The sequence below is a fragment of the Manis javanica genome, chromosome 13, assembly GCF_040802235.1.
Source record: "Manis javanica isolate MJ-LG chromosome 13, MJ_LKY, whole genome shotgun sequence".
In the NCBI taxonomy this organism is placed as follows: domain Eukaryota; kingdom Metazoa; phylum Chordata; class Mammalia; order Pholidota; family Manidae; genus Manis; species Manis javanica.
This window is the reverse complement of record NC_133168.1, coordinates 95,783,942-95,803,025: the sequence shown is the minus strand read 5'-3', so window position 1 is coordinate 95,803,025 and position 19,084 is coordinate 95,783,942. Positions and strand designations below refer to the sequence as shown.

The 19,084-nt window shown below is 43.8% G+C and overlaps 1 long non-coding RNA gene across 8 annotated transcripts; it reads right to left on the bottom strand.

The window, feature by feature from the left end:
- Window positions 1-2,673: 2,673 nt before the first annotated feature.
- On the bottom strand, window positions 2,674-19,006 carry LOC108385049 (uncharacterized). 8 transcript variants are annotated; one of them, XR_001850194.3, is made up of 6 exons: window positions 18,830-19,006; window positions 11,202-11,296; window positions 6,747-6,837; window positions 5,238-5,384; window positions 4,159-4,349; window positions 2,674-3,528 (listed from the first exon to the last, which is right to left on the bottom strand). It is a non-coding gene; the product is annotated as an uncharacterized lncRNA (long non-coding RNA). The 8 variants fall into 8 exon arrangements; XR_001850193.3 differs by having other exon boundaries at window positions 6,747-6,841; window positions 18,830-19,005; XR_001850195.3 differs by having other exon boundaries at window positions 5,238-5,381; window positions 6,747-6,841; window positions 18,830-19,005.
- Window positions 19,007-19,084: the final 78 nt, after the last annotated feature.

Genomic DNA, 19,084 nt, shown 5'->3' with positions numbered 1-19,084 from the left:
TCCAAAAGCTACTGGGCTCTTTGTGGAACCCCATGAAATCATGACTTTCAATTTCACATACTTAAACTAGTTTCCTATCTATAAAAGCCCAGCATCTAGTTTGGGGCATGTAGGAACTGCTCCCTGAATCTTTACTGCCTGGAGATTGCATACTGGGCCAGATTCTGGCTCAGACAAGCGTGAGTTAAAAGTCAGAAAAGACTGTAGAAATTCAAATGAGAGAACTCCGAACACTGAGAAAATGCTAACCATTTCCTTTACAGCCTGGGGACAGGTCCGTAGCAGGCATAGTGATTTAGTAGTTTAGGTACTCAGGGTTTGGGGTCAGACCTGTGTGTGAATTTGTCTTCACTCCTCACAGGTGTTACGTGAGACATGTTATGTTGTGTTGTGGTGTGGTGTTATGTGTTGTTATAGGTTATGATGTTATGTATGTTATGTTATGTTATGTTATGTTATGTTATGTTGTGATGTTATGTTATGTTATGTGATGTTATGATGTTATGTGATGTTATGTATGTTATGTTATGTTTGTGTTATGTTTATGTTATGTTATGTTATGTTATGTAATATGTTATGCTGTGTTGTGTTGTGATGTGTTGTGATGTGATGTGATGTGATGTGATGTTATGAAGTCACTTCACTCCAAAGCTCTTGTTTCTATGTCTATAGAATGGGCATGTTAGGGGAGCAAGGAGTGTAGGTTTGGGGCTCCTGGACATCACTACCCCATGATGGGAGAAGCTTCCCGAGAAGGAAGGCCACCCAGAATACAGCAGAGCAGACCAAGAGTGATTGGTCTCTAGGAACAAGGTCCGAAGTCCTGGATCCAGCCATGCCTGAACTCCACTCCTTGGCTCCAGATAGGTGGCAGTAATGTGAAGTGGATTCTCTTTTGGGCTTAAAAGTTTGAGTTGAGTTTCTGACCCCTGAACTGAAAAAGAAAAACATAACTATCACCTTCCCTGATTGTTTCTGTCTCCAGGGCTTTCTCCCACCCAAACTTCACACTTGAACACATGTCATAGGGATTAGTACTTAACACACTCTCCTTAGGTGTCTTGTCTTTTCACAATTAGACTGAGTCCCTTGAAGGCAGCTCTTTTCCTGTCCCTGGGTACTACTCCAGGTGTGGTGGGTATTAAAAATATGCATCCTGGTTGTTAACAACCATTTGATCAATAAATATGAGAGATGCCCTCTCAAAAAAAAAAATATGCATCCTGAACCTGGCAAAAGAGTTCTCCCTTATTTACACATCTTTGTTATTTTTCTCCTTATTTCTTGGCAGTCAAGGGCCTGTAATTAAATCACTGGTGCTCTAATCTCATGACATGCTATTAGCATTAGTTTGTACCAACAGCCTGTGTTAAGTTTTTTACATTCAAACATAATATTATATTATCATTAAATAAATGATCAATTTATAAATAAGCTATGCATTATGATACAATTCTAGTATGTTATTATAGAATCAAATTAACATTTATGATCAATATCTATAATTAATGTTATATAGTATATTATTGTATTATTAATTATTAATATGACACAGGTATATAAGCCCTCTCAAATATTAAGTGTACAACGTGAATTTTTACATATACTTGTAGATCTGTGTAAGCATCCCAGAGATCAGGACATAGAACATTCCAGCAACTTGAAGCCCCTTCCTAGCCATGACCTACCTCCAGAGATAACCACTGTTCTGACATCCTGGCATTTTTTGCTTTATTGTTTCCCCAGTATCTGCCACTCACCTTCTTCCATTAGCTCCCACTCTCATACTTTTTATCTTTCCGTGGGCTTTGTGCATGTTTCTGACAGTCTGTCAGCAAATTTCAACAGCTCTGCCTTCAAAATACTTCCATTCCTTGCCTGTTGTGTTTCCACAGTCCTGGTCCAGCCCCATGGTCACTCGGCTGGACCCGTGCATTCCCCTCCTTCTCCTTCCCCTCCTGGCTTTGGCCCTCACCCTCAACTCCCAATAGCTGGCTTGCCTTACTATGACTCCCAGGTCTTCCATGGCTGTGTCCTCCCCCTTACCACCTTGGCAGCATCTTCCCTTTTTCTCTGCTCACTCTACACTGGCCCCACATATACCAGGCATGGCCCGGCCTCAGGGCCTTTGCACTTGCCATCCTCTTTTTCTGGAATCTTGTTTTCTGGATGTCCCTGTGACTGGCTCCTTTCACCTTTAGAGCTCTGCTCCAATTCACCTCCTCCTTGAAGCCCTCCCTGACCACCTTCTTTAAAATTGCAACCCCTCCCCCGGTCTCCATCCCCCATCCTGCTTTATATTTCTTCATAGAGCTTACCATCATTTGACACACCACATACTTATTTATTGAAGCATATATACATTCAACAAACACTTACTGAAGTGTCTATTCTGTGCTAGGTAGAGGGATACATCCAGGCAATGTAAATATTCATTAGTTATTTCATTCAGCAAAAATGTCCTTTGCTCCTCCCCTATATTAACATTGTCCCAGTGCTTAAGTAGTCAGAGAGAGGAAGGGGTGTCGGGTGGAGAGCTAGAAAGTCCCCAGCTAGGATTCATCTACAAAATAGGCATAATCATCATGACGAGACCTTTGTGTAGTATCCCCCAGGGACTGGCACACGGTAGCTGCCCAATCAATATTTGTGGAAAGAACAACTGAACAAGTATAAATATAACTGTAGAGTTTAGTAAATGGTTGACAAACAACAGCCGGCGGGCCAATTCTGGCCCTCTGCTTGTTTTTGTAAATAAAGCTTTATTAGCACATAGAGCTAAGGGCTGCTTTCATGCTACAGAGGTGGAGCCGAGCAGTTGCAGGAGAGAACCTGTGGCCTGCAAAGCTGAAAAGATTTACTATCTGGCCCTTTCAGAAAAAAAAATTTTTTTCTGTAATCCACATGTTTAGCAGATAGATCTGCTTGCCCGATACAGGAACCGTGTCCCATATAGTTACTGACCGCTTGAAGTATAAAGACTGGCTGAGCAACTGGATTGTGCATTTTATTTCACCTTTATTAATTTACATTTAAAAATCAATACTCAATCCAGTCCATGGGCAACTTTTGAGTATATACACATATGGAACAACTTGGGTATGTGAATCTCCATTTTTAACTGCAAATTTCACAAATTCTATGGACACAGATGAAGGATTTCTAATGAAAATTTAGTGCCCACATGGGGAGATGTTGTAAATGTGAAACATGCCGTTGGAAATCTAAGGCTTAGTATTTCAAAAAGTGAAATAGCAGTAATTTTGATATTGGTTACATGTGGAAATAATAAATTTGGATTTTAATCAATCATTTGGATTAACAAAACAGATGACTGAGATGAAACTTAATTTTACTCTGTGATTTATAAATGTAGCTTCCAAACATTTCTGAACAGTACAGATACTTCTAGCAGACAGCAGTGGATGACAGCAGGGCCTGGGTTTGAATCCTGGCTCTGCTGCTTGACGAAACTTTGTGACCGTAGGCAATGACTTTGCTGCTGTTGTCTCAGTTTCTTTATCTGTCCTATGGACGAAAAAGGACCTGCTTCACTGAATCACTGAGGGGATTCGAGACATTAAAACACGCCACATATTCAGGTGTCAAAATCTGTCTGTCTTTATGGCTGTTACTATTATTATGAGGATGTGTATCTGTCAGAATTACATTGCTCACCAGCCCCATGACCTGCGGCGGATACCCGCTTGCTGCTTTCCGGGGGCCCCAGCCCTTTGGCCTCTGCAAAGCCTGGCCATAAGACAGTCCCCGCTTTGCACAGGAGGACGGGGGGCTAATAAGGGGTTGTGAGTCATCCTGGCCAATCCATGAGTCAGCCGCAGTTGAGACAACGCCCAGGTCTGCCGCTCCAGTCCAGGGCTTAGCCCTTGTCACTGTGCCACCTCTCCTCTGCTTGCCCTTCTCACTTGAGTGGACTCCCTCTACTTCCCTTTATGGTCAGTTTTGGGGGAAGAGGCCAGGGGGCAGCAGCTCCTTGGCCAACCCCCTCCCTCCCCCCTCTCGTTCTCCTCCTCTCCCTCCTCCTTCTCCGGGACCCTCCCTTGGGGTATGACCAGGCCAGGCAGTGAGTAAAACCCTCGTGCTACGGGTGTGGCAGAGCCAGGCCAGGGGCTGGTGCCCAGGGGGACTCTGACCCACCTCTTGGGCAACGCCAAGTGATTAGTGCCAGCTCCTCCCGGCTGCTCCATCCTCTCTTACATCGTGTGCTGAAGCCTGTCCAGGAAGCTGGGGCTTGTGGGATGTGGGTGAAGACAGGAGACTGGAACCAGGGTCTCTGAAGACCACCATGTGGGGAGAGCCTGGCCGAGGGTGGGCCCCGTCTGCCCTTCCTAGAGAATGAAGGACATTATGCCTGAGAATTCTGATGATTGGTTCACTCATTCATTCCTGCGGCCACTCTTTATTGAACACCTGCTGTGTGCTGGGCATTAGGAACACAGCAGGCTTCGTGATGGACCAGTCATCCCCCACTTCCTTCCCTGGTGAAGCTGACCTTCCAAAGGCCGGAAACGGATGCTAAATAAGATCATTTGTACATACACAAGTAAACAAGCTAAACGAAGACACCATGCATGAAAAATAAAGCACGACAGAGAGAGGGGGGTGTGAAGCATGACTTGTAATTTCATATGAGGTAGTCAGCGAGGCCTCCCCACATAGCCCCGGAGTTGGGGGGGACGTCAGGTGACAACGTGGGAGGAATGTTCAGAGCAGAGAACAGTCTATATATCCAGAGGCCCTAGGGCAGCAGAAACACCCAGGAGCACCTGGGGCTGGAGGGGAGTTCGGGGGAGTGGGGGGCAGGGAGGTGACTGAGGGGCTTACTCCAGGTGAGAAGGCTGTTGGCCAGTCCTGCGATGGCTCTAGAAGTTTCTGCGTGGGCTGGGAGGATGTGTGCATGGACAGGGCTGGGAGGCCCGGTGTGGCAGGGCTGCTGTTCAAGCCTGGTGTGTCTGGACCTCGCTCTTAGCCAAGCATAGGAAGGTGGCCCCCCGGCCCTGGAGAGTGGGTGGCCCCCGGGGAAGAGCCCCATGAGTGCCTTGAACCTAGACCAGCAAACAGAGCTGGCCCCCCACCCCTCTGGCTGTCCCCACCTCTCCCTGCCTGTCTAGCCAGCATCTCATGCAGGTGGTTGCTTTATGGCTGGTAGGTCCAAGGGTCACAGCGGACCCTCTAGGCGGTAGAGGGAGGCCCCCATTGGCGGCGGAAGTGCCCACCTCTGCCTTCCTGTTGTGCGGGCGGGTGGAGATGGAGGCGGGTGTACCCTTGGGCTCCAGCCCGTGGGGTGGCATTTCCTGGTCTCCAGATCCTGATTTCATCCCGGCACTTCACCCCTCCCCTTCTGAACAAGTTTGCCGGGGCTGCTGAAACAACAGAAATTCATTATCTCACACTTCTGGAGGCTGGAAGTCCAAGATCAAGGTGACTTTCTTGGCAAGTCAGGAGCAGAACAGCTGCTTATGTTGACTCTCTAGTGGGAAACCTTCTGAGGCCTGTCTCTCTACCTCTTCTCACTGTGTCTCTGTGTCCAAATTCCCCCTTTTTATAAGGATTAGGGCCCACCCTAAGGAGCTCATTATAACTTTTTTTTTATTAAAGTATCATTGATACACCATCTTGTGTTGGTTTCAAACATACAACACAGTGGCTCAACAGCTGCCCATATATTAAATCTTCGCCCCCTCTAGCGTGGACCCTATAAATGCAGTGATATGTTATAGAACTGACCTCATTAGAACTTGATTACCTCTGCCAAGACCCAGCCTCCAAATACAGTCCCATTCTAAAGCCCTGGGGTTAGGACACCAACATGTGAGTCTGGGGCAAGGGGGACACAATTTTACCCACAACACCTTCTCAAAGCTGTTATGAAACCCAAACCTGGTGGTCTCGGGTCAGTGTCATCTCCTGAAGAAGTCACCCCCACCCTCGACCCCCCCCACCCCTGTTATTCTAGCTTAACTTCTGGGGGCACTCTGTCGATCTAGCGATGGCATTTGTTCACGCCAGGGAGTGGGGACCTGTCTACTTTGGTCCCTGATGTGCCCCCACACCTGAGAGAGTTTCCCCCATCATCAAAGCGACTTCAACCATACTGTGGAGTGACCCCTACAACCCAATGTGAGACCGTGCATCCCAAGATAATCAGGTCTGCTTGCAGCCAAGTTGGGATGTCAGCCGTATCGCTCGCCAGTTCAAAACTTGTCCACATTGTGCACAACTGCTTTCCAGACTGGATGCCGACAGACTTCTGTCCTACCCCCACCTCAGCAGTGAACGTGGCTGTGACATCATCAAGTCACTTCTACCCTCTAAGACTCTATTTTTCCCCCCTCCCCTGAAACGTGACAATTGATCTAAAGGTTATATAAAGCCCCCGCCGGATCAAACATCAGGGTTAACGGTTAATCCTGAGGAAATCGGAACAGGAGCAACATTGGATTGGACTCACGAGCCACAGATGGTTTTGCTCCTTCTCGCTGGGGACAAGGCTGTGCCCAGCATTTCCGTCACGTAGCAGACAGAACCCCCCACCAAGTGCTCTCAGATCCCCAAGACTTCAAATCTCCAGGCGAGAGTATGTTTGAAAAGTCACCTAGCCTGGTATATACAGCCACCTTTGACAGAATTGAATAACATTTATTTTTACATTGTATTTATCTTCACAATTATTTTCTGTGTGGGGCGTCTGATTACTGGTCTCAATTTACCATCGTGTTACTTACTGAGGGTCTTTCCAAAACAAATTCATGGAAGGAAAAAAAGCACAGTGTAATAGTGCTGAAGATTGTATGAACCTTCTTTCCTGCCACACGTCTATCTTAAAAGGAAACATAACGTTAGGTTTGGGAACATTATAACAAATTTTAACAAATTTATAACATCATAACAAAACTTTAAAAAAGAAAAAAAAAACAGCATCAGGTGCTCAAAATAGATGCCAAGGAAAAGAATGTCATTAAATTCTAGGCAGATACTACTGCCTGTAGAAGGTTCTGGATTAGGTGACTCCAAAAAACAGATTAGTAAATAGGTATTAAAGGTGCAGCAGCACCCACTTTGCATGTTCCCGATATACTCGGAAGGTTTAAAAGAGGGCTGAAAAGGAAGCAATTTCTTGCCTTTCATTAGATTTATTTTTTAAGTGCAGTCTGCAGGGAAGCATGCACGGAGCACTTACTTGGTGCACTGAATTCCCCCAGCACCCCACACTCGTGGACTTTTTTTTTCCAGGGAACAATGCTATTCCTCCAACAATGCTAGGCTCAGCTGCTGGGTTGAAGTGCCCAATCTAGTCAAAGCCACAGCTAATATTTATTGTTCCCTTGCTATTCCAGGCACTGTGCTCAGGACGCAAATAAACTTCATCCTCCAGGAATCCCAGTGAGTGGGGGATTTTGTCCTGCCCATTTTACAGATGAGGAAACTGAGGCTCAAGGGGGAGCTGTCCCTTGCCCACAGTTGTGCAGCTTGTAAGAGGTAATGCTGAAATTCAAGGCGATGATGCTAAGCCCGAGCTGCCCCTGGGCGGCAGCGGTCATGGCAATGTCAGGAAAGATGCTCGGGGCTTTGTGGCGTCATGCAGCACAGAGGGGATGTTATGCTTACAGCTCTCTGGGTTCAATTGCAGCCCCTTCTCTTGTGAGCTGTGTGACTTTGTGCAAGTTACTTGGCCTTTCTGTGCCTCAGCTTCCTCCTCTCCCAAATAGGGATGATAGTAAAGATCCAGTGAGCTCCTACACACAAACAGTGGCATAACAAGGGTACAGTGAGGGGAGCAGCCCACCCCAGGTCTAGCAACAAAGGGGAGCATTGTGTATAGAGAATTCAAAGAAAATGGTAGTAAAACCTCTTTAATTATTTGCTTTTTTATTGCCACCAGTTCTGAACAATGTCAGTAAAAAAAAATCATCTTCCCCCTAGGAAATCTTTCATTGGTCTGAACCAGGGGGTCAACAAACTTTCTGTAAAGGGCCAGATAGTAAATATTTCCAGCTCTGTGGGCCAGATGGCAGCGACGCAGCTTGCCGCTGTGCCACAAAAGCTGCCACAGACAGTTCAAAAATGAATAAGTGGCTGTGTGCCAGTAAGCCTTTATTTACGGACCCCAAAACTTGAATCCTATATGCTTTGCACATGTTGTGAAATATTATTGTCCTTTTTTCTCCCCCCCACCCAAACTGGTTAAAAAACCAGCCTCAGCCCCTGCTATGGACACTGGGATGCCTTTGGCTTCCAAATCCTAGTTTGACAACTCCTGCTGTAAACAACTGCTGTGGTTACTGTTGACATTTCATAGTGGGAAGCCTTGAATTTGCACATTTTTATTGTTTATCCTTTAGTAAACATTGCATTATACTTGGAAATGAGTTTGGAGAACTCCATGCTGCACATCCGGCCCAGACCACAGACTCAGCAACAGCCTCTCGAGGTTCATTTTGTGAGTCAGTCCTTAACAATTCCCGATCTTTTGAGTCCTATTGGGGAACGGTTTGTTTCCAATCATGGCAGTGTTACACATTCTTGTGTTTAAACAACGGATTCAAAATAAGCCGTGTCAGCCCAGTGATTTGTAAATGCAAAGAAATAGAGTTGGAGCCACTTCACTTCTTTTATTGTATGTGACCATTTGGAGAGTCTATTTGTGTCTGAAATTTTAAATAGCATGCCAAACTGAAAATAATACTATTTTTGTTTGGTAAACTCCAATCTTAACTCAAACATGGAATGTCTTTACTGAATTTGAGCCACAGCGTTAAAACGGAGAAATCTCCTTCCTCTCAATTGGTATTTTTATTTGATCATTTACTTATCAAACTGTTATTATTTATAACTGTGACAGACCAGTATATAAAGTTCTTCTTTAAGAAAAATTCACTGTATAAATTAGGCACGATAAGAAATTAACAAAATAACAGTAAAGTAGAACAATTACCACCATATGCTGCGACTAAAAAATTCACTAATGAAATCAAAAGGTATTTATTCATTACTTTTTTCCCTTTATTAGACTGTCATGTTTATTTTGTGTATGTTATTGGCATGTGAACACTGTGATTATATATATGATGTCCAATAAAAGAAAAACTGTCACTGTATTTCTTTTCTGGTCATTACTATTATTTGTTGCTTTTGATAATTATTATTGAAACTTCTTTGCCATATACTGTAGAGGAGGGGATGTTAAAACAAGTTCTACTCCGGATGTTCAATGTCCAACATAAGCCGCTGCATTTAAGCACTTAATACACTTAATACCTAGTAAGTGTCAAACAAATATTTACTATAATCGATACCCCACTGACCAACTACGCCCCCCTCCACATGCTGTCTTTGTACTGCCTGAGAGCTAAACTGGTTTTTACATTTTTTAATGGTTAACAAACTATAGAAAACAATTATATCGTTGACACAGGAAAATGGCATGAAATTCAAATTTCAGCTTCTAAAAAGAAAATTTCATTGGCCCGCAGCTCCGCCCATTTGTTGAGGTGTTGTCTGTGTCTGTTTAGGGGCTAGTAGACTAGAACCGAGCTGATGTGACCGAGACACTGTTTACGTTAATTGCTGTTTGGCCCTGTTAGGAAAAAGTTTGCAGATTCCTGATCTAATTTGTCAACCCCTCTCCTTCAAGCCTCCAACTCTGGAAGCACAGACGGGCCCTCCAGGTTCAAGGCCACAGACCGCCCGCCTTGTCTTACAGTTGCCCAGCATTAGCCAGGAAGAACTCCCCGACCCCGCCCTTCCCACCCAGACCAGGCCTGATCCGCGCGCGCAGCCCCCAAGGGACTGAGGTCAGCGTCCCAGCCTGTGGCGCCCTCTAGTGGACCTTGTAAACAACTGCCTTCTGAGCCTACTGTCCCCGCTGCCTGGCCCCTAACCCAGGGAAAGTGAGTTTTCTGTAGGTCCCCTCCTTGCCCAGATTCTTTCCCCTGCCCCCGGACAAAGTCTCCCGGGCTTCCCCCTCTGGCGACCGGCTCCTGCTATCCCACCACGCTTTACACGCATGAAAGGCTGTCACAGGACTAAATCACAGTCCGCGGGTGTCAAAGGCATCCACAAATTTGAACAGCACTGTGACTTTCCAAAGACCCTTCACACCAACTCCCAATCTGCGCTTTTTATCTTTATGCCTTTGCATTTATGTAGCTTGTCTCTCTCTGTTCCCCCAGAGTATTTTGACCAGCATCATCTCATCTGACGTCTGCGGGGGCTGGCTGGTATTTCCCAGCAAAGAAATAGAAGGTAAGAGAAAGAAGGTCGGCGCTATGCTCAGGCTAACTGAGAGTGGGTGGCACCCAAACCAGAAAAGCTCTGGCCGCTGAGAGCAAATGACGCTCCTGTCTTGTCGAACTCCGTGTTCAATGACATCACGTGGGTAACCTGAAATCGGCCACGTTGGGGAAATACTGTTTATTTTACTTGTTTGTGGCCTATTTCTCTCCCCCCAGATCGACTCCACGAGAGCAGGGGTTGTAATGAATTCACTGTTGTGTATTAGCTGGCGCAGAGTAGGTGTTCGATAAAGATTTGCGGAATGAATGGACTAGTATGTTTGTTGAACGAAATAAAATCTTAAGAGAAAGTATTTACCTTAGCTTGATAACAAAGAACGTGGGCATGTTTCATACCCTGAATGCCACGCAGTGTAAACGATGCCACCATGCCCTAGATCAGGGGTTGGCAAGCTATATAGCCCAGGGGCCAAATCCAGCTTACCGCCTGTGTTTGTCTGATCTGTGAGTTAAGAATGATTTTTTGTATATTTCAAATGGCTGGAAAAAAAAAAAAGAATATTTTCTGGACTGAAAACGATATGAAATTCAAATTTCAGTATCAGTAAATAGTTTTATGGGCACACAGCCACACCTATTTGACTACATATCGTGTATAGTTGCTTTCCTGCTACCATGGCAGAGCTGAGTAGCTGTGACAGAAGCCGCTGTCTGGCCCTAGAAGCAAAAAATAGTTACTATCTTTTACAGAAGATGTTTTTTTAGAGCCCTGCTCTAGCATCAAATGAGGAAATCATGTCCCCAAAGGGGAAACTGAGGCCCAGAGGCTTGAAATGAGTTTGTCAAGACCCTACATTTCTGAGGGACTCATCATGTGCCCAGTCATCCAAACAATGTCTCAAATGCTTTACAGGAAACGCAGAAATCGGATTGACAAATGAATACCTCCATAAATTGAAGGTCACCGGGGATATCGGCCTTGAGAGAAATCTGTACACACCCAACTGATCTTGCCAAGCCCTGGATATTTTTAATTGCCCCTGTAAAAAAAAAAAAAAAAAAAAAAAGTCACTGCTCTTTCCAGAAACCTTGAGTTTGGGACTTTGATCGGAGTGATTACAACATCACATCAAAACCCCATTTTGACTTGATCTCCTTGGAAGGATTTTATGACTACAGTCAGAAGTTGGCGGCATGAAGGTGAGGACTCGTGGTTGCCCGGGGCGGGGAGGGTGGGACGGGCGCTGACCGCCGATGGGGCCGGGGTCTCTTCCTGGAATGATGGAAGCATTCTGGAAGGGGATGGCGGACACAGCCGCGCGTCACAGTGATATGCTGAAAACCGCTGAACTGCACACTTTAAAAGGGTGGGTTTTACATGACATACACTACGTCTCAATAAAGAAAGAATTTAAGAAGACAGTGTCCATCGGTTTATTACTGAGTAATAAATTGAAATTGGCCACGGTGGAGAAATGCTGCTTCTCGTACTTGTATGTGGCCTATTTCTATTGCACCAGACCGACGCCGTGAGAGCAGGGACTGCAGCTAATTCACCGTCGTGCATTAGTCGGCGCGGAGCACGTGTTCCATAAAGATTTGCTGAATGAATGGGCTGCAAGTCACGTACAGCGTGACCACTGTAGTCAACAATACTGCCCTGTATACATGAAAGCTGCTAAGAGAATAGACTTTAAAAGTTCTCATCACAAGGAAAAAAAATGCAACTGTACGAGGTGATGGATGTTCACTAGATAATGTGATCTTTTTGCAATATAGACATACAGCAAATCATTGTTGTACACCTGAAACTAATATCATGCAATGTCAATTATATCTCAATTAAAAACAATCAGCAACAACAATAACATAAAAGCAGGTAAAAAAAAAACAACAAAGAAACTCTAGGAATGGCATCCCAGACATGGACCTCTGTGTTTTTGTGCATTCTAGTTCCCAGCTGGTGCCTTCTGTCCCCACTCACACCCTGTCCTCTCTCGGACTAGCTAAGTACCTGGTCTGACATTGATGCAGGGAAGGAGAGCAAGACATGTTTGTCGAATATAGTAATTAGCATCTATATTCCCTAGGATATGTCTCTCTGCTTGGCAGAGAGCAGACAATAAATGTTAGTTGAATGAATGCATGCTGTCGTGGGACATCTCAGCTCTCCAATGTATAAAGGCAGTGGTGTGCTGGTCCAGTTATCAACTGGCTCTCTGAGGAAGAGAATTTCATGTATCTACTATATCATATATATTGCATGCATGTAATACATATGCATTACATAATGTGTATTCTTTATTATGAATGTTACAGACATAAAGGGTGTATAGTCTGAAGTTTACAAATAATAATAAAATATACACTACTCTATTGTAAATTCTATATAGCCACTTGAATCTCAAAATAGGTCTCCATGGCTGCAAATAACAGAACAAGTGCAGTTCTGAAATGAATGTTGATATTTTCATTTGTGTTAATAAGTAACATGAAAGTGAAGACATTTGTTCATGGGTAACCTGAAGGTCCTCTTTAATGAGTCAGATAATAGTTTTTGAATACTGGGAAAACCATTTCCCCATCGTTTTGGGTGCTATGTGCAATTTCACAACTGGAGACACAGCACATTTTAAAGTTTAATCCGCATGAACTTCTCTTCATTACTTTTTAAAGGCCTAAACCAGGAGTTAACACACTATGACCCTCTGCCTGCCTGTCCTTGTAAATAAATTTTTACTGTCGTACACCCATTTGGTTAGCAGTGGCTGCTTTTTTTCTACAATCAGAGTTGAGCAGATGCAAGAGAGACTCTAGGGCCCACAAAACAAAAAATATTTATTATCTGACCCGTTACCAAAAAGTTTGCTGACCCTTGATTTAAACAACCCAAAATCAATAAATCAAGCCTTCATTTGTAGCATTTGCCAGTTTCCACGGTGTAAATCCTCTCACATGGCCCATTTCAAGCCGCCAATGTGACGAAAAATATACAGAAGTGACTACCACCATATACTATTTCCACCAGATGCAGTAAGGAAAATAATGAAAATAGGTGAAAATGAAATTAAAAGCATCCATAGCAGCAAAATGTAATATAATTAGCTGATGATGCTTTAAGCATTTATTTCCTTTTGAAAAAATCAAGATGAGATGCACATAACAAAATTAACCATTTCAAAGTGAACAATTCAGTGGCGTTCAGTACATTTACAATGTTTTGTTGACCATCGGCTCTATCTGATTTAAAAGTATTATCTTCACCCCGAAAGGAAACTCAGTGTCCATTAGTGATTGTTCCCCTCTCCTGGGCCCCACCATCTACTCTCTGTCTCCGTGGTTTTAACTTCTCTAGGGACTTCCTGTGAGTGTATTCAGACAGGATCTGTCTTTTCATGCTTGGTTTATCTCACTGAGAACAGTGTCCTCAAGTTTCATCCACTCTGTAGCAGGGGTCAGAACCTCCTTCCTTTTTAAGGCAGAATAACATTCCAGTGTATGGACAGACCACATTTATGTTACCCTTTCACCTGTCAATGGACATGTGTGTGGCTTCCACCTTTTGGCTGCTGTGAATAACACTGCTCTGAACATAAGTGTATAAGTATCTGTTTGAGTCTCTGCTTTCAATTCTCTTGGGCACATATCCAGAAGTGGAATCATATGGTAGTTTTGTTTAATTTTTTTGAGGAACCACCATATTTTCCCTGGTTTTTGTTGTTACTGTTATTTGTTGATTTCCAATTTTGAAATGATTTTAGGCTCACATAAAAGTTTCAAAAAATAGTACAGAGAGTCTCCCAGCTTTCCCCAAAGACAACATCCTATGTAACCATAGAACCATCTCAAAACCAGGGAATTCACAGTGGTACAACTAACATTCTGATTTCAGCAGCTTTTACATGCACCCATTCTTCGCTGTGCGTATAGCTCTATGAAAACGGTCACATTCAGATTCGTGTAATCACCACCATAATCAGAATACAGGACATTTCCATCACCACAAAGACAATCTCCATCATAGGTACAACCTTCTCCAAATCCTGACACCTGGAAATCTCTGATCTGTACCCCAGTGATGTCCTTAAAAGAACGTCATTTCAATGGAATCACGCACTGCGCACCTTTGCAAGACTGCCACTTTTTCTGATAGCATAATGCCTTTGAGATTCACCCAAGTTGGGCATATGTATTCACAGTTTGTTCCTTTTAATTACTGAGGATATAGCCTATTGTGTGGAATTCATCCACAATTTTAATTCATTTCATCCACAAGTTGTTTATCAGTTCATCCACTGGGGGAGATATTTGGGTTGTTTTCAGTCTCAGTCTATCATGTTCAGGTTTTGTCTGGACCTAAGGGTTCATTTCTCTCGCGTAAACACCCAGGAGTGGGGTTGCTGGGTTATACGGTAACTGTGTGTGTTTAACTTCTGAAGAAACGGCCAGTGGAAACTGCTGTATTCCACTTTGGTGTTCCACCAGCAACATGCAGAGTCCTGGTTGCTCTGCATCCTTGGTATTGCCAGCCCTTTTCATTTGAGCCATCCTAATAGTGTGGTGATATCTCATTATGGTTTTAATTTGCATTCTTCCAATGGCCAATGATGCTGAGTTGTTTTCATTTTATAAGAACAGTGCTAGACAGTTTCTGCAACTTTGTGTTTCTAAGACTTGTTAATGTTGTCATTTGTGTTTTCTGCTGCTTAATATTTCTTTGTGGGACTACACTAGAACACACCTTTCCATTCTTCCATCAGTGTCGTAGTTTGCTGTTGTAGTAAACTGTGTTAGTTTCCAGATTTTCGCCATTGAGAACCTTAGTGTACATGTATCCTGGTCATACAAGGGCAAGGATTTCCTAGGTCATGCGCCTAGGAGTAGAATTGCTGGATCACAGGAATTCTAGGTTGTGCTAAATTGCTATCCAAAGGGGTCAGGTCAGCCATTCTTTTCATTAATCCGTTGCACAGGTGAGAGATAAAGGTCAGGGTGCATTCTGAGATAGGAAGAATGTGCACATGTGGTATTGATACTAGATTGTGTCTAAACAAGATAAATGTCACCTTGGATTGAATCTATCAACAAAGCTATTATTAGAAACTTATTTCCAGGGTGGGAGGAGATTTAAGAGGCACCCAAGTCTCTGGGACCAGGGAACAGATATACTAAGAAAGATGTGATTGGAACCAATGATAAGTAGAGAGATATGTACCAGGGAGAGATTGCACAGCAAAATGTGTTCACTGGCAAAGATAGAGAAGAGGGCAGAGTCTGTACTGTAACTTAACAGTAAGAGCTCATGTTCTAGAACAAGCACTGAGAATCAGGTGATTAGCAGGAAAATTGTCTCCCTCAAGATTGGAATACCCCTTTCATTCATTCAAGTACCATGCATGTATGAAACTGCAGCTATATCCAAAGAGCTGGACTGGGAGAGAGAGAGATAAATCCAATATTCTCCTTGCCCGCAGAAAGTCCATCACTAGAATGGAAGGCATAATGAGTGAGCAGCAATATAAGTCAGAATGAAGCAAAAACCATAAGCCAGAAACAAGCAGGGTGAACCAGAAATTCCAGAAATGGGGAACAGGTAGCAACTAGGAGAATCAGACTTTATGGAAAAGGTGGAAGAGGGGGCATGTGAGCTGAGCTCCCAAGAGGGAACTAAAAAGAACTGACAGTTCTGGTCATCAGAAAAGATTTGATCTCTTTCTTCTCCTGGAGAAGAGCTAATTTACTGTTCCACAGGAAGGGCAGTCCCCCAAATATATGGAATATTATTCAGCAAGGAAAAAGAACAAATTCTCGTTAGTTGCAACCACATGAGTGAATCGCATTGTGCTAAGGAAAAGAAGTTGGACCCAAAAGAGTACCTACCATACAACTCCATTTCTAGAAAGCTCTAGAACATGAGAAACTAATCTATGGGGAAGCAATCAGAATCTAGGGTATCTGTGGGATTGGGGTGTACTGAAGCCAGCTTGTCCTGGCTCATAGCTGCCTATTCTTACCATTCTTTGCAATGTCATGGCTGCTGGAAATCAGCCATGCTGGGAATATTTACACTACAAAAAGATATGGGGCGGGGGCAGATACTACAAATTGAAAATCAGCCTTTCTCTCTCCCTGTCTATCTCTGTCTCTCATTTCAAAATCTCATAGTTAAACAGTTACCAGCACATCCCTGCTGTCTGGGGTGAGGGGGTTTCACAGGGAAGAGCCCTGAAGAACCAACCATTCTAGAGCGATGGAAATGTTCTACAAGTTGTTTCCTGGAATGGTTACGTGGGTACACACAACTGTAAAATTGTAAGCTGAAGGGACTGTAGATTCAAGAACTGTGCATTTACTATACAGAAATTAGAGCTCAAACTATAGCTCGATAAAAAGGCTATATGTATATATAGCCTAAAATAAAATAAAATGTCAGAAAGATCACTTTGCAGAACAGAAGGAAGGTAGAAGAAACACACAGAGCTGGGAAAGACCATGGCATTATTGGAAACCAGATGCACATTCTCCCTACTTCTGGGTGAGTGGTGGGAGCAGTGAGAGGAAAAGCTTTTAAAAAGGCTCACATTGGAAAGACGAGTGCCAAATGATTTCACTCATTTGTGGAGTATAATAACAAAGGAAAACTGAAGAAACAAAACAGCAACAGACTCAGGCTCCAAGAAGGGACTGGTGGTTACCAAAGGGAAGGGGTTGGGGAGGGCGGGTGGGGAGGGAGGGAGAGAGAAGGGGATTAAGGGGCATTATAATTAACACTCACAATATAGGCAGGTCATGGGGAAGGCAGTACAGCACGGAGAAGACAAGTTATGACTCTATCGCATCTTACTACGCTGATGGACAGTGACTGCAATGGGGTTGGGGGGGGGGGTACTTGGTATTATGGGGTGAATGTTGAAACCACAATGTTGCTCATGTGAAACCTTCATAAGATTGTGTATGGATGATACCTTAATCAAAATAAAATAAAATAAAAAGGCTCACATTGTAGAATCCCAGGAACAGGCACGTCTGGGAGCAGTTTTACTCAGGCGAGAGCTATAGTTACATCTTTGCCTTCTTAGAGAATTGTGACATATTACAATTATGTATATGTATCTTATGTATCTATTTTTAAACATTGTATCTCTGATGCTCAGCCCAGTATCCAGCACTTAAAAAGCATTGAAAACTGTCAAAAGAATGCCTGAGGGGCAGCTGGACAGGAAGTGGGCAAGACTGAGCCCGGGAGACCAGGCAATTTGGGCTGGACCCTGATAGGGGGTATTGATTGAGCATCCCAAGTGGTTCCCAAAGGTGCACCGCACATGAAATGTACATGGGTTATCATAGATGTGACAAAAGAAAAGCAATGTGGTGAATTTTTCTTAAAGTCAACTTTTTCCCATTCAAATGTCCTTTATTCTGTGCCATCACTTCCTTTAGTTTTTTGTTTTTTTTACTGCTGTTAAAATGACCTTTCTCATAAAATCATGCAGCCACTGTGGAAAGCAGTATGACGGTTCCTCAAAAAATAAAACATAAAACTACGTTATGATCCAGCAATTCCATTTCCGCATAGATACCCAAAAGAACTGAAAGCAGGGATTTGAACAGATGTTTGCACATCCGTGCTCTTAGTAGCAGGACTCCTAACAGCCAAAAAAGGTGGAAACACTCACATGCTCATCAATGGATGAATCGATAAATAAAACGTGGTGTCGTCCTACAATGGAATATTATTTAGCATTGAAAAGGAAATTCTGACACGTTACAATTGGATGAACCTTGAGAACTTTATGCTCCGTGAAATAAGTCAGACGCAAAAGGACAAATCCTGTATTATTCAAAAGCAACATTCAGTTGACTAAATTTGAAGATCTCATTGGCTTTATTTAATGATTCATGAATCAGGCCAATAGAAAGAAGCCCCAAAGACTCGTACAAAATAAAGGGCTTGTCTCACACCGTAGATCGTTTTAGGAAATTTACCGTTCCTTTGGGGAAAGGTGGGAGGGTCCATCAGACAGATTACCTTACTAGAGCTAACTAGGTAATTCCTGATTGACTGATTAAAGCTTACATTCCTGGAAGAGGCCAAACTGCAGTTAAGTCAGGTATTAAGTCTTAGTTTGCCCATGGGGGGTTTGGCACAACTGACTCCATTTTGACCCTGTCAATTCTTTAACATTATGATTCTAATTATATGAGGTCCCTGGAGGAGTCGATTCATAAAGACAGAAAGTAGAGTCATGAGTGCCGGGGGCTAGGAGAGGGGAGAGGGGGGTTAGTGTTTCACAGGGACAGAGCTTCAGTTTGCAAAGATGGGAAGTTATAAAAATGGATGGCGGGGATGGCTGCATCATAATGTGAACATGCTTAATGCCACTGAGCCGTGCACTGCGAAGCGTCTTAGTGGTGGATTTTATGTTACGGATCTTTACTGCCTTTTAGAAAATGTTTTAAAATGACCTTTCATGAAAGAATTAGGGTAATTGATATTATGAGTTAGTGGGAGTTGTGTGCACATGTCCGGAAGTGATAAAAAGACAAACTGACTCTAGATTGGTTTCCCATACCTTTCGGGGATTTCACTGGCTCACGTAGTCCCAGTGTGACACTCACAACGGTGCGAGAGGTCTGGCCTCCTCGGTGCCCACCTGCCCAAGATCGCCGCACCGGCCCTACCTTCTCCAGCGTCTCCATCCCGCACGCCAGGCGCATGCGCGCAAGCACTGTGGACCGTAACCGAGTGCGCAGGCTCCAGGCACCGTTTCCCGATCGGTCTCCGCCCCTTTCCCCCTTCGAGAGGCGGCCTCGGACTGGTGCGCATG